We start from the raw sequence: 14,047 nt of genomic DNA, 5'->3' as shown, positions 1-14,047 counted from the left end.
AAATATTTTTCTTAATTACATCATAATTTTCGAAAATAACATTAACAATTAATGTTTTGATTCGAAAATTTCAAGTTTGTTACTTGCTTGTTAAGAAAGATTCAAACTTTGAGTTCTAGAATCATATCTTGTGATTTCTTGTGAATCAAGTCATTAATTGTGATTTTAAAAATCAAATCTTTTTCAAAACTAATTCCTATCATATATTTTCAAAAATATCTTCTTATCTTACCTTTTTCAAAAATTTGATTTCAAAATATCTTCTCTAACTTCCTAACTTCTTATCTTTTCAAATTTGTTTCAACTAACTAACTAACTTTTTGTTTGTTTCTTAACTTTTTCAAAACTACCTAACTAACTCTCTCTCTCTCTAATTTTCGAAAAGATCTTCCCTCTTTTTCAAAAATTTCTTTTTTTTTATTAACTAATTATTTTTATTTTTGATTTTAAAATTTTTCGAAAAAAAATACTAACCTTTTTCAAAAACCATTTTCGAAAATCACTGACTCTTTTTCTAAAAGTATTTTCGAAAATTCTCCCTCTCCCATCTTATTCTATTTATTTATTCATCTACTAACATCTCATCTCACATCTCTGCCCTCCTCACAGTTGTGTTTCTTTCTTTATATCACATTCTTTGTCTCCCTCTCTTCTTCTACTCACACAGGGATCCCTATACTGTGGTATAAAGGATCTCTATTATTATTATTATTTTTCTGTACCCTCTTCTTTGTCATATGAGCAGGAGCAAGGATAAGAACATTCTTGTGGAAGCAGATCCAGAACCTGAAAGGACCCTAAAAAGGAAACTAAGAGAAGCTAAAATACAACAATCCAGAGATAACCTTTCAGAAATTTTCAAACAGGAAGAGGAGATGGCAGCCGAAAATAATAATAATGTAAAGAAGATGCTTGGTGACTTTACTGCACCTAATTCCAATTTACATGGAAGAAGCATCTCCATTCCTGCCATTGGAGCAAACAACTTTGAGCTGAAACCTCAATTAGTTTCTCTGATGCAGCAGAACTGCAAGTTTCATGGACTTTCATCTGAAGATCCTTTTCAGTTCTTAACTGAATTCTTGCAGATATGTGATACTGTTAAGACTAATGGAGTAGATCCTGAAGTCTACAGGCTCATGCTTTTCCCTTTTGCTGTAAGAGACAGAGCTAGATTATGGTTGGATTCTTAACCCAAAGACAGCCTGAACTCTTGGGATAAGCTGGTCACGTCTTTCTTAGCCAAGTACTTTCCTCCTCAAAAGCTGAGCAAGCTTAGAGCTGATGTTCAAACCTTCAGACAGAAAGAAGGTGAATCCCTCTATGAAGCTTGGGAAAGATACAAACAGTTGACCAAAAAGTGTCCTTCTGACATGCTTTCAGAATGGACCATCCTGGATATATTCTATGATGGTTTATCTGAGCTATCAAAGATGTCACTGGACACTTCTGCAGGTGGATCCATTCACCTAAAGAAAACGCCTGCAGAAGCTCAAGAACTCATTGACATGGTTGCAAATAACCAGTTCATGTACACTTCTGAGAGGAATCCTGTGAGTAATGGGACGCCTATGAAGAAGGGAGTTCTTGAAATTGATACTCTGAATGCCATATTGGCTCAGAATAAAATATTGACTCAGCAAGTCAATATGATCTCTCAGAGTCTGAATGGAATGCAAGCTGCATCCAACAGTACTCAAGAGGCATCTTCTGAAGAAGAAGCTTATGATCCTGAAAACCCTGCAATAGCAGAGGTAAATTATTTAGGTGAACCTTATGGAAACACCTATAACTCATCATGGAGAAATCATCCAAATTTCTCATGGAAGGATCAAAAGCCTCAACAAGGCTTTAATAGTGGTGGAAGAAACAGGTTTAGCAATAATAAACCTTTTCCATCATCCACTCAGCAACAGACAGAGGACTCTAAACAAAATACTTCTAATTTGGCAAACTTAGTCTCTGATCTGTCTAAGGCCACTGTAAGTTTCATGAATGAAACAAGATCTTCCATTAGAAATCTGGAAGCACAAGTGGGCCAGCTGAGTAAAAGGATCACTGAAATCCCTCCTAGTACTCTCCCAAGCAATACAGAAGAGAATCCAAAAGGAGAGTGCAAGGCCATTGACATAAGCACCATGGCCGAACCTGTGAGGAGAGGAGAGGATGTGAATCCCAAGGAGGAAGACCTCCTGGGACGTCCAGTGATCAATAAGGAGCTTCCCTCTGAGGGACCAAAGGACTCTGAGGCTCATCTAGAGACCATAGAGATTCCATTGAACCTCCTTATGCCCTTCATGAGCTCTGATGAGTATTCCTCTTCTGAAGAGAATGAGGATGTTACTAAACAGCAAACTGCCAAGTTTTTTGGTGCAATCATGAAGCTGAATGCCAAATTATTTGGCATTGATACTTGGGAAGTTGAACCTCCCTTGTTCATCAATGAACTAAGTGATCTGGATCAACTGACATTGCCTCAGAAGAGACAGGATCCTGGAAAGTTCATAATACCCTGCACCATAGGCACCATGATCTTTAAGGCTCTGTGTGACCTTGGTTCAGGAATAAACCTCATGCCCCTCTCTGTAATAGAGAAACTGGGAATCTATGGGGTGCAAGCTGCTAAAATCTCAGTAGAGATGGCAGACAGTTCAAGAAAACAGGCTTATGGACAAGTAGAGGACGTGTTAGTAAAGGTTGAAGGCCTTTACATCCCTGCTGATTTCATAGTCCTGGATACTGGAAAGGAAGAGGATGAATCCATCATCCTAGGAAGACCTTTCCTGGCCACAGCAAGAGCTGTGATTGATGTTGACAGAGGTGAAATAGTCCTTCAATGGAATGAGGACTCCCTTGTGTTTAAAACTCAAGGATCTCCCTCTGCAACCATGGAGAGGAAGCAGAAAAAGCTTCTCTCAAAGCAGAGTCAACCCAAGCCCCCACAGTCAAACTCTAAGTTTGGTGTTGAACTCCCATATCCAAACTCTAAGTTTGGTGTTGGAGAGTTTCAACAATGCTCTGCATATCTGTGAGGCTCCATGAGAGCCCACTGTCAAGCTATTGACATTAAAGAAGTGCTTGTTGGGAGGCAACCCAATTTTTATTTATCTAACTATATTTTTCTTAGTTATATGTCTTTGTAGGTTCATGATCATGTGGAGTCACAAAATAAATATAAAAATTGAAAACGGAATCAAAAATAGCAGAAGAAAAATCACACCCTGGAGGAGCATCTGTCTGGCGTTCAGCGCCAGAACAGAGCATGGTTCTGGCGCTGAACGCCCAAAATGGGCAGCTTCTGGGCGCTGAACGCCAGAACAGGCATGGTTCTGGCGTTCAACGCCAGAAATGGCACACAAATGGGCGTTGAACGCCCAAAATGGCCACCAACCTGGCGCTGAACGCCCAGAGTTGTGTGCAAAGGCCTTTTTACATGCCTAATGGGTGCAGGGATGTAAATCCTTGAACACCTCAGGATCTGTGGACCCCACAGGATCCACTCAGGATCTGTGGACCCCACAGGATCCCCACCTACCTCCACTTACTTCTTCTCACCACTCTCTTTCACACAACCCCATAAACACTCTTCCCCAAAAAAACCCTTCACCAATCACCTCAATCTCTCTTCCCCATCACCTCTTCACCACTCACATCCATCCACTCTTCCCCATAAACCTACCTCATAAACTCCACCTACCTTCAAAATTAAAAACCAATTTCCCACCCAAACCCACCCATATGTCCGAAACCTTTCCCCCATCCCTTCCCTATATAAAGCCCTCCATTCTTCATCAAATTCACACAACACACCCCTCTACACCCTTCTTGGCCGAAATACTTCCCACTCTCCCTCTCCTCAATTTCTTCTTCTTCTTCATCTATTCTTTCTTTTATTGCTCGAGGGCGAGCAAAATTCTAAGTTTGGTGTGGTAAAAGCATAAGCTTTTTGTTTTTCCATTACCATTGATGGCACCTAAGACCGGAGAATCCTCTAAAAAGGGGAAAGGGAAGACAAAAGCTTCCACCTCCGAGTCATGGGAGATGGAAAGGTTCATCTCCAAAGCCCATCAAGACCACTTCTATGGTGTTGTGGCCAAGAAGAAGGTGATCCCTGAGGTCCCTTTCAAACTCAAAAGAAATGAGTATCTAGAGATCCGACATGAAATTCAAAGAAGAGGTTGGGAAGTTCTAACAAATCCCATCCAACAAGTCGGCATCCTAATGGTTCAAGAGTTCTATGCTAATGCATGGATCACCAAGAACCATGATTAAAGTAAGAACCCGGATCCAAAGAACTATGTTACAATGGTTCGGGGGAAATACTTGGATTTTAGTCCGGAAAATGTGAGGTTGGCGTTCAACTTGCCAAACATGGAAGAGAACGCACGCCCTACACAAGGAGAGTCAACTTTGATGAAAGGTTGGACCAAGTCCTTATGGACATATGTGTAGAAGGAGCTCAATGGAAGATTGACTCCAAAGGCAAACCGGTTCAACTAAGAAGACTGGACCTCAAGCCTGTGGCTAGAGGATGGTTGGAGTTCATTCAATGCTCAATCATTCCCACTAGCAACTGGTCTAAAGTTACTATAGACCGGGCCATCATGATCCATAGCATCATGATTGGAGAAAAGGTGGGAGTTCATGAGATTATACCTCAAGAACTCTACAAGGTGGCTGACAAGTCCTCCACTATGGCAAGGTTAGCCTTTCCTCACCTCATTTGTCACCTATGCAATTCGGCTGGGATTGACATAGAGGGAGATATCCTCATTAAAGAGGACAAGCCCATCACTAAGAAAAAGATGGAGCAAGCAAGAGAGCCCATTCATGGAGCTCAAGAGGCGTATGAAGCTCATCACTATGAGATCCCGGAGATGCCTCAAATGCACTTTCCTCCACAAAACTATTGGGAGCAAATCAACACCTCCCTAGGAGAATTGAGTTCCAATATGGGACAACTAAGGGTGGAACATCAAGAGCACTCCATCATGCTTCATGAAATAAGAGAAGATCAAAAAGCAATGAGGGAGGAGCAACAAAGACAAGGAAGAGACATAGAAGAGCTCAAGGACATCATTGGTTCCTCAAGAAGGAAACGCCACCATCACTAAGGTGGATTCATTCCTTGTTCTTATTTCTTCTTTTTTTCGTTTTCTATGTTATGTGCTTATCTATGTTTGTGTCTTCATTACATGATCATTAGTAGTTAGTAACTTTGTCTTAAAGTTATGAATGTCCTATGAATCCATCACCTCTCTTAAATGAAAAATGTTTTAATTCAAAAGAACAAGAAGTACATGAGTTTCGAATTTATCCTTGAACTTAGCTTAATTATATTGATGTGGTGACAATGCTTCTTGTTTTCTGAATGTATGCTTGAACAGTGCATATGTCTTTTGAAGTTGTTGTTTAAGAATGTTAAATATGTTGGCTCTTGAAAGAATGATGACAAGGAAACATGTTATTTGATAATCTGAAAAATCATAAAAATGATTCTTGAAGCAAGAAAAAGCAGCAAAGAACAAAGCTTGCAGAAAAAAAAAATAGCGAAAAAAAAATATAGAAAGAAAAAGAAAAAGTAAGCAGAAAAAGCCAAAAGCTCTTAAAACCAAGAGGCAAGAGCAAAAAGCCAATAACCCTTAAAACCAAAAGGCAAGGGCAAATAAAAAGGATCCCAAGGCTTTGAGCATCAGTGGATAGGAGGGCCTAACGGAATAAAATCCTGGTCTAAGCGGCTAAACCAAGCTGTCCCTAACCATGTGCTTGTGGAGTGTAGGTGTCAAGTGAAAACTTGAGACTGAGCGGTTAAAGTCAAGGTCCAAAGCAAAAAAAAAGAGTGTGCTTAAGAACCCTGGACACCTCTAATTGGGGACTTTAGCAAAGCTGAGTCACAATCTGAAAAGGTTCACCCAATTATGTGTCTGTGGCATTTATGTATCCGGTGGTAATACTGGAAAACAAAGTGCTTAGGGCCACGGCCAAGAGTCATAAAGAAGCTGTGTTCAAGAATCATTATACTGAACTAGGAGAATCAATAACACTATCTGAACTCTGAGTTCCTATAGATGCCAATCATTCTGAACCTCAATGGATAAAGTGAGATGCCAAAACTATTCAAGAGACAAAAAGCTATAAGTCCCGCTCATTTGATTGGAGCTATGTTTCATTGATAGTTTGGAATTTATAGTATATTCTCTTCTTTTTATCCTACTTGATTTTCAGTTGCTTGGGGACAAGCAACAATTTAAGTTTGGTGTTGTGATGAGCGGATAATTTATACGCTTTTTGACATTGTTTTTTAGTATGTTTTTAGTAGGATCTAGTTACTTTTAGGGATGTTTTCATTAGTTTTAATGTTAAATTCACATTTTTGGAATTTACTATGAGTTTGTGTGTTTTTCTATGATTTCAGGTATTTTCTGGCTGAAATTGAGGGACTTGAGCAAATATCAAATTCAGAGGTTGAAGAAGGACTGCTGATGCTGTTGGATTCTGACCTCCCTGCACTCAAAATGGATTTTCTGGAGCTACAGAACTCAAAATGGCGCGCTTCCAATTGCGTTGGAAGGTAGACATCCAGGGCTTTCCAGAAATGTATAATAGTTCATACTTTGGCCAATTTTAGATGACGCAAACTGGCGTTCAACGCCAGCTCTCTGCCCAAATCTGGCGTCCAGCGCCAGAAAAGGATCCAAAACCAGAGTTGAACGCCCAAACTAGCACAAAAACTGGCGTTCAACTCCAAGAAGGACCTCTACACGTGCAACACTCAAGCTCAGCCCAAACACACACCAAGTGGGCCCCGGAAGTGGATTTATGCATCAATTACTTACTTCTGTAAACCCTAGTAGCTAGATTATTATAAATAGGACCTTTTACTATTGTATTAGGTATCTTTGATCAGTTGTATGCTATCTTAGAATCTTAGGATCTTAGGATCTTTGGGTCTGACCATCTTTGGACGTCTGGTTCTTAGATCAGAGGGGCTGGCCATTCGACCATGCCTGGACCTTTCACTTATGTAATTTTAACGGTAGAGTTTCTACACTCCATAGATTAAGGTGTGGAGCTCTGCTGTTCCTCAAAGATTAATGTAAAGTACTACTGTTTTCTATTCAATTCATCTTATTTCGCTTCTAAGATATTCATTCGCTCTTCACCCTGAATGTGATGAACGTGACAATCATCATCATTCCCTATGAACGTGTGCCTGACAACCACTTCCGTTCTACATTAGATTGAATGAGTATCTCTTAGATCTCCTAACCAGAATCTTCGTGGCGTAAGCTAGAATGATGGCGGCATTCAAGAGAATCCGGAAGGTCTAAACCTTGTCTGTGGTATTCCAAGTAGGATTCAATGATTGGATGACTGTGACGAGCTCCAAACTCGCGATTGCAGGGCGTTAGTGACAGACGCAAAAGGATAGTAAATCCTATTCCAGCATGATCGAGAACCGACAGATGAATAGCCGTGCCGTGACAGGGTGCGTTGATCATTTTCACTGAGAGGATAAGATGAAGCCATTGACAAGGGTGATGCCTCCAGACGATTAGCCGTGCTATGACAGGGCATTGGATCATTTTCCCGAGAGATGACCGAATGTAGCCGTTGACAATGGTGATGTATCACATAAAGCCAGCCATGGAAAGGAGTAAGACTGATTGGATGAAGATAGCAGGAAAGCAGAGGTTCAGAGGAACGAAAAGCATCTCCATTCGCTTATCTGAAATTCCTACCAATGATTTACATAAGTACCTCTATCCCTATTCTATTAATTATTATTCGAAAACACCATTATCAATTTATATCTGCCTGACTGAGATTTGCAAGGTGACCATAGCTTGCTTCATACCAACAATCTCTGTGGGATTCGACCCTTACTCACGTAAGGTATTACTTGGACGACCCAGTGCACTTGCTGGTTAGTTACACGGAGTTGTGAACCATGGTCTTGGCATCATGTTTTTGGCGCCATTTCCAGGGAAAGAAAGAGCAATGAATTTTACATAATTAAAGTGTAATCACAATTCCGCGTACCAGAGATGATTTTTGAGTCTTTGGGAAGTTAGTATACCTGAGAAAGAGTTTTATTTGGTTACTTTTAATGAAAGGGTTACGTTTTGAAAAGTATTTAGTGAATGTAAAATTAATAATGTTCTTGAGTCTTTTGATAGAGATTTAAACTGGAAAAATAGTTTTGAAATTGGTTTAGGGGATATTGATCGAGTAAATATGAGTTTTATGAAAGAGAAATGGTTTAGAGTGACGTTCTCATGAAGGTTTCGGAAAACGTTATAAAAATAAATTGGTTTTAGTTTTAAAGCAAAATGATATTGAGAGATGAGGATGAAGAGAATGATTTTGAAAATGACTTACTTGTAGTGGAGTGATTCCACTTGCCGCAGTGGAGTGATTCTATTTGCTTTTACATGCAGTAGAGTGATTCAACTTGTCACAGCGGAGTGATTTGGGGTGCCTTTCTTTCCGATGGAGTGATTCCACTTGCCGCATTGAAGTGTTTCTGTTTGCCTATGATTGCCGTGGAGTGATTCCATGTGCCACAGTGGTGTGATTCTGCTTACCAGATAAACCTCTCTGGGTAGATGCAGTGGAGTGATTCTGCTTGCTCCGGACATGTCGAGTTTAGCTATATAACTGATAGATGAGCTCATTGGCCATAGGGCAGGCATGCATCATTTGTATTTGTGTATATCGTTCGGGTGTGCATCTTGTATTTGACTTGCCTATTTGAATAATTGTTTATATATGCTAATTGAACTAATTGTTGTAATTGTCCTATTTGTTTGTGTATTCCTTGTATTGTTTTGGTTGTGTTTGAACAACTGAGAGATCCCTTATGCTGGCGGTGGTGACGCTGAGGGTTGGTACTAATGTGTTACTGGTTGTAATTGTTCTCTGATTATATTTGTCTTGTACCGTTTGATGCCGGTAATTGATTATGTTTGAGACTGAGATTCAATTTAAGCCGAAGGCCGTATCGAGATTTGATTATATGTTGGACCGAGAGGCTGTAATTGATTATGTTATGAGATATTGATTATGATTTGTAGTTCTTTTAACTAAATAAGTGAACTTTGAATTTTTGAATAATTAACTAATGGTTTTCGAAAAGGTTTGGATTTTTGGGTGATTAACAGTTGGTTTTCAAAAAGATTCATAAGACGAGCGATGATCACTGCAATATGATATGTGAGCATCTTATACCCTTTTTCTAATTATTTTAATTAGATTTTATTTACTTTTACTTGATTTAGTGCAAAAATCACCTTTGGATGCTATTTTGAGTTTTTCTTGCGTTTTTATGGTTTTAGGTGAAATTTGGAGCAGTTTGGAGAGCCTGGCACAAGAAAGGAAAATGCTGGCAGTACCTGCCTAGGCATTGAACGCCCACTTGGCGTTTGGCGCCAGCAGGGCGGCACAAGACCAGAAGCGCACTTCCCTCTTCTGGCGTTCAACACCCAATCCTGAAGTTGAACGCCAGTAGCAGCCCGTTTCACACCTCTTTGGGCCTCCAAGTGGATTTAGCAATTATTAGTTTTATTTTATTTTCTTTTTGTAATATTTATTTACAAATAATATCTTTTAGGTCTAGCATTTATTATTAGTTTAAATAAAAGGAAAAGATCAATTAGGTTGAGGATCTTCTTCCTTCCGTACTTTTCAGAATCTTGTTTTCTCTGTTAGTCATGAGCAACTAAACCCCCTGGTTAAGGTTAGGAGCTCTGTTTATTTTTATGGATTAGAACTATTATTCTTCTATTTTAATTAATGTTTGATTCAATTCTAAGGTGTTGTTTTCGTTCTTAATCTTATGAACTGGGTGGAACGAGAGTATGACCCTTTTCTACATGGGCTCTTGTGATTCTCGAGAGAGTTATCTCGCTTGGGCTACAGCTTGAAAATACTCCTCCTAAATTGATAATTACATGAACTAATTGGGATATGTGACATATAATCCTGTTAGCTTTGGGTAATTAGGGTTTTTATGGTGCTAAACTAGTTTTCTGAACTTTACCCTCTAATTGGAATTGAGTGACCATGAGAGTGGTGATGAATGACCAAAAGCATAGGTTTGGATTTTCACACTAAAAATAGGATTGACGATGCAAGTATAGTCCAAACCCAAAAATTGATCATCAATCAAATGTTATCACAATTCAAACCAAATATAAACCGAGAGTATTTAGACTCCCGGGTCATCTTCCCTAGGAGTTATAATGAAGTGTCATTATTGTTGGCTACGAGGGAGAGAGCATGGGGAATTGGGAATGAAAGCAAGAGAGCAAGAAATGTAAATAACAAGAAATTAAATAAACATGCAAGGAATGTAAATGGCAACTCTTGGCAAGAATTGGGAAATTTAGGATTCCTATCCTAGTTATGGACCTCAAACATGGCAATTGTGTGGAATCAATCCAAATTAGTCAATCCTCCTTGAGAATCAGTCAAAAGAGCATAATTGATCTCAATCCATAAGTCCTAGTCAACTCACTAATTACTTAGTGAAAGACTAGAGTCAATGGAAACTAAACCAATTAGCCATTTTCACACTATGCGAAATAGACATCCACAACTCAATTCCACTCAAACACCCAATTTCTCAACCAAGAGTGTGGAAACTAAACATGCAAGAATTTAAACATCTTGGCATGTAATTGAGAGCTAAGGTTACCTATCCCAGCCATTGACCACAAACATATGATGATTATGAAGAGTTAATCCTACTTAGTCAACCTTACATCGAAGATAAGTCAAATAGGCATAGTTAATTCCAATCCATAAGTCCTATGTCAACACTAAGGGTCACATAGAGTCAACAGAGACCAAATCAACTAACTACTCTAATGTATCAAACAAGAATGGACATCAATGACTCAAGGTTCACCAAAGTCATCAATTCCAAGCCAAGAGTCAAAAATTAAGTGAAAACTAAGCCAAGCATTTTATCAAACACTTGGTGTGCATGAAAATAAAATAATATTAAATTACATTAAAAATAAAATCTAAAATACCAAAAGCAAGAAAATGGCAATAACAATTAAGGAAAGCAATAAATGACATGAAAACATAAATTGTATTAATTAAAATTAAAGTTAACAAGAGTATCCAAGAACCTAAAAATAGCAAAATAAAGGGAATGACAAGAGGAATTAAGAAGATAAAGACAAGAGAGCAAGAAAATATAAAGGAAACTACATTAAAACAAGAATTAAAGTGTTGAAATTAAAAGGAAACTAAGCTAAAAACCCTAATTCTAGAGAGAAGGAGGAGCTTCTCTCTCTAGAAACTAAGAGAAAAGCATGTAAAAGCTAAACCTAATTGCCCCCTTCATCCTTCTTCACTTTGGCTTGAAATAGCTTCAGAAATGAGCTGGATTGGGCTTTGGAAGCCCAAAAATCGCCCCTATCAATTTGCAATAATGACCTCACGTGCATGCAGGCGTGCGTACGTTCGACCTACGGTGCGTACGCACAGTTGCGCAAAATTCCCATCGTGCGTATGCATCCTTACACAAAGTCACCATTGTGCGTATGCACGTATCACTGTGCGTACGCATCTTTGTAGTAGCTTCCAAATTCCATTTTCTTCATGATTTCTCCCCTTTTGGATGCTCTTTCTTCACTTCTTCAACCCAAACATGCCTTGAAAACCTAAAATCACTTGACAAATACATCAAGGCACCAAATGGGATCAAAGTGAATAAAATTTAGCAATAAAAAAGCCTAAAGAGCATGTTTTCACTTTCAAGCATAAATTAGGAAGACATCATGAAACTATGCTATTTCAATGGATAAATGCAAGAAAAGTCAATGAAACCCACCTAATTAAAGCAAATAAATACCATGAAATGTGGATTCATCAAGTGGGGGTTGATGAAGGTTAGGAGAGATTAAATCACTAAGAGATTAGGGTTTAATCACTTATGGTTTGCCATAGAATGAATAACTCATTGTTAAAATAGTTGGTAAGACGTTTTAATCTGGAAAGATAAACATCTCTAAGACCTTAACTATTTTCTCATCATTGTTTTACACCAAACCTTTTATTGCTTTTCTTATTTATTTGCTTATTATTGTTTATGAGTTTTACACCTACAAACAACCTTTACTGTTTTCCTGACTAAGTCCAACAGGATAACCATCTCTTGCTCAGTCCGACAATCCTCGTGGGATCGACCCTCACTCACCTGAGGTATTACTTGGATGACCCGGTGCACTTGCCGGTTAAGTTGTGGGAGTTCTAATTTCGCGCACCAAGTTTTTGGCGCTGTTGCCGGGTATTGTTTGTGATTGACAACTACTGGTTGTCTTGTTGCTTAGATTATGTATTTTTATTAGTTTTTGTTTATTTATTTCTCTTTTTAATTTTCTATTTTATTTTGTTTAATTCCCTCAATTTTCAATTTTTATCTTATTTATCTTTACCTTTATTTTCGAATTTTATTCTAGTTATCTTATTTTCATTTAATTTCAGATTTTAAGTTTGGTGTCCCTTTAGGTTTTGTCTTTTCTTTTCAAAAATTTTTTTAACTTATCTTAATTTATTTTCGAAAATCTTTTTAGGTTAATTGTTCATCTTTGTTTTTGAATTTTTAGTTAATTGCTTACTTTATTTTATTTTATTTTATTTCTTTTTTGGATATCTCATTGGGAGTTCTCTATATTCTGACATAGAGACTCCCATTTTTTCTTTTTTTCTTATTGTTTATGAGTAGAAACAGGGACAAGGAACCCCTTCTTGATTTTGATCCTGAGCCTGAGAGGACCTTAAGGCGGCGTTCACAACAAACTAAAGCTTACAAAGCCGGAGAGAATCTCAGCAGATAAGCATGATCTCTCAGCACTTGACTGGGATGCAAGTTTTAGCTGTCAGCACTCAAGATGCATCACATGGCATGACTGAGAGCTACACTCAAGGAAACCTGTAAAAAATCCAAGGAGGAAGTAAATTACATAGGAAATTCCTCTAAAAATCCCAATAATGACCCCTATGCAAATACTTTCAATCAGGGATGGAGAAATCACCCTAATTTTGGGTGGAGGGAGCAGCAGAGGCCTCAGCAGGGCTTCAACAATAATCAGGGTAGAACCAATCAGAATAGGTTCAACAATAGACAGTTCCTACCTTCTCAACAGCAAATGGAGATGTCTAAAACAAAGCCTCTCTGACTTAGCCACAATAGTCTCTAACCTTTCTAAGACCACTCATAGCTTTATGCAAAAGACTCGGTCCTCAATTCGGAACTTAGAAATACAAGTGGGTCAGTTGAGTAGCAGGATACCTGAGAGACCTCCCAACACTCTTTCGAGCAACACAGAGGTAAATCCAAGGGAGAAGTGCAAAGCCCTCACCATGGGCAAGGAGGCCGTGCCAAGGAGAAGGATGTTACTGAAGATTTGAAGGAGAAAAAGGCTTAAGAAGAGACTGGCAATGCACTTGTACACACTCCAATAGCGATAGAAGAGCCTGAAGTACAACACTTTCAGAACGTGCAAGAGGAGACCAAGGATGAGCAACTTGCTCAATTCTTGGCAGTCTTCAAGAAGTTACAAATTAATATTCCTTTTGCTGAGATATTGGAGAAAAAGCCTTCATGTATGGCCTGTTTGAAAAGTGTATTCTTTGAGAAAAAGGCCTTGAGGGGAGATGAAACCGTAGTGCTGACCAAGAAATGCAGTGCACTAGCGCAAAAGAAGCTGCCTCAAAAGTTGCGAGATGCCGAAAGCTTCCTGATTCCCTGTACTATAGGAACCATTACATTTGAGAAGGCACTATGCGACCTTGGATCAAGCATAAATCTGATGTCTCTCTCTGTAATGAAGAAGCTGGGGATCCAAGAGGCGCAACCCACAAGGATCTCACTGGAGATGGCAGACAAGTCCCTGAAGCAGGCATGTGGAGTGGTGGAGAATGTTCTTGTAAAGGTTGAGGACCTTTACCTCCATGTGGATTTCGTGATATTTGACATTGAAGAGGAAAAGGATGACTTCATCATCCTAGGAAGGCCATTCCAAGCTAC

The 14,047-nt window shown here is 38.8% G+C and overlaps 1 non-coding gene across 1 annotated transcript; it reads right to left on the bottom strand.

Annotated features, from left to right (window-relative positions):
• Positions 1 to 1,271: 1,271 nt before the first annotated feature.
• On the bottom strand, positions 1,272 to 1,379 carry LOC148548898 (small nucleolar RNA R71). Its single transcript, XR_015897460.1, has one exon. It is a non-coding gene; the product is annotated as a small nucleolar RNA R71 (small nucleolar RNA).
• Between the last annotated feature and the right edge of the window lie 12,668 nt (positions 1,380 to 14,047).

This window comes from Arachis ipaensis, chromosome B8 (genome assembly GCF_059453495.1).
Source record: "Arachis ipaensis isolate K30076 ecotype BB chromosome B8, ASM5945349v1, whole genome shotgun sequence".
Classification (NCBI taxonomy): Eukaryota; Viridiplantae; Streptophyta; class Magnoliopsida; order Fabales; family Fabaceae; genus Arachis; species Arachis ipaensis.
Note: the sequence above shows the minus strand (reverse complement) of the source record. Positions and strands in the feature narration are given on the sequence as shown.